This window comes from Carlito syrichta, unplaced genomic scaffold, assembly GCF_000164805.1.
Source record: "Carlito syrichta isolate Samal-C Ts95f unplaced genomic scaffold, Tarsius_syrichta-2.0.1 Scaffold289350, whole genome shotgun sequence".
In the NCBI taxonomy this organism is placed as follows: Eukaryota; Metazoa; Chordata; class Mammalia; order Primates; family Tarsiidae; genus Carlito; species Carlito syrichta.
In genome coordinates this window covers 60,192-62,524 of record NW_007233446.1, presented here as the reverse complement: position 1 = coordinate 62,524, position 2,333 = coordinate 60,192, and the positions used below count along the sequence as shown (strand labels likewise).

The following is a 2,333-nucleotide window of genomic DNA, read 5'->3' as shown; positions in this document are numbered from 1 at the left end:
TGAATAGAAAGATAATAATACAGTAGCCTACTTTAAGAACACAATGATTTTAAAACATATAAAAATTACTGGAAGACATCAAAATTTTAATAATGTGTTTAGGTACTAACATTTTGGATGGTTTTTTTTCTTCTACTTTTTGTATTTTTCAGACTTTATGTAATACGTGAATATCACTTTATTAATTGGAAAAAATAAGCCTTGCAGTATGAGTTACATGCCAATATAGTAACAGAAATGTCAAAAAACCAAATTAAGATTGAGGACCAGGGAGTCACCACTGCCAGGGACATGTTCAAGGTAATCCAGAGGTCCATGGGGCCTGCCAGCCTGAGCCTGCTCACCTTCAATGTATGTGCAGCATCAAGAAAGGGCCCACTTCTCCCAAATCCTGTGAAGGTTGATGAGCTTTCACTCTATTCAGTTCCCAGGGGTTAATCTAAATATGAGGAGAAGCCAAGAACCCACCTTGAAGAAAGCATCTCACAGCTTTGACATTACTGCGAGCCATACACAAGTTGGTGTCAGGAAACACACTCCCAAACTAGACCCAAGATGTGAAGTCTGGTTCAGTGGGGGTTAGACAGCAATGAATAGCTCCAAAATGTACTTCCTGGATTTTTCCCAGGACTTGGTGTTATTGGTTTTTCTGGTCTTACTGGCCACTTTTTAACCAGAAGTTCAAAATAAGAAAACCAGTGTATCTACCTGGTTTCCTGGGATTAGCTGCCCTTATATGTTATCCATAACAAGTCATTGAATCTGCCCAGGTCAGTAAGGAGAGATTACATGACTGGGGTTTATGAGGATACATAGTCATAAAACATTTGTGGAAGGAAAACTTTCTTTCTTTTTTTTTTCAGATTGGAAAGTATGGTTTATTTAGAAAGTAGATTAGAGACAGAAAAAAGGGGGGATCTACCTTCCTCAGATTGGGGAGGGGGCCGGAACTTACAGAGGAGCATGGCGTGGAAGGAGAACCTTCAAAAGCCAGGAAATGCAAAGAATTCACCTGGAAATGAGGAGAAAACTCCATGCTCTGCCCACTTTAGTAAGTTAGGTAAACATTGGAAACTCTGCACAGTAAATCAGTATCGCTACAGAAAAAATGGCAGTGCAGTCAGTATTGAATATATTAAATTGGCTTTCTTCTTCAGGAAAACCTATACTAGACCTCTGTTATCTTGGGTGATGCCATCCTACAAGCAAACTAATCTGAAATCCTTTCACCTAGACATAAATGTACACGCTTAGAACTCCTCATTCTCATGTTGATATTTATGTACAATTAAAATCCACGTACAAAAAAAAAAGTCAGAACCAAATAAGTGATCCAGAAAGTGATTTCTTTCAGTTTTAAGTGCCTTGCTTCCAGTACCCTTCAGTATCTAGGACAGAAATGTGTACATAGCAGGTGTCGAAGGAACATGTTTTGACTATATAATAAACACTTGTTGAATATAAAGTTTGTTAGTTGATTATGTCATTTCCTGTTATGCTTCTTGCAGTCATATCTTTCGTTCTTGAATAGAGCTCTTCTATTATTTTGTAACTGTGTGTTTTATATCTCTTCTGCAAGATAATGATATTTTTGTGTTATATATGATTAATTCCCCCTGTGTTATAGTTTTTCTCCTCTTTTAAATAGTAGTCTGAAGGCTGCTGATAGTGATTATCAGTCTACCTGTGCCTGATAATTGTGGGATCTCAAGGTTGGATTGAAAAGGACTTTTATTAAAATAGTAAAGATGTGGGAGCCAGACAGCTGTTCAAATCCTAATTCCACCACTGACTTCTAAATTGATGCTGACCAAGTCAGATAGTTTCCTTTTCTGTAACATAAGGAAAATAATATGTACTTGCAGTGAATATAATGATAACATATATAAATCACAAAGCACATTATCTGGTAAGTTTTAAGTACTCAATAAATGATAGCTACTATCATTATTATTATTATTACTTTACTCTTATATGATTGTCATCATAATAGGTCATCTAATTTGACTCCACACAAAATATAAGAATCTCCTCTGAAATTATTATTATCATTATCATTATTATTATTATTTAGAGACAGGGTCTTGCTTTGTCACCCAGGCTAGAGTGTAGTGGTGCAATCATAGCTCACTGCAGCCTCAAACTCCTGGGTTCCAGTGATCCTACCACCTCAGCCTCCCAAGTAGCTGGCACGATACACATACACTACCACATTTGTTTGTTAGTTTGTTTTTTCTTGTAGAGACAAAGTCTTGCTATGTTGCCCAGTCTGGATTCAAACTTCTGACCTCAAACAGTCCTCATGCCTCAGCCTCCTAAAATGCTGGTATTAC

At 37.0% G+C, this 2,333-nt stretch overlaps 1 pseudogene; it reads left to right on the top strand.

Moving 5' to 3' along the window:
• Positions 1–291: 291 nt before the first annotated feature.
• On the top strand, positions 292–1,295 carry LOC103256392 (annotated as a pseudogene).
• The last annotated feature ends 1,038 nt before the right edge of the window (positions 1,296–2,333 follow it).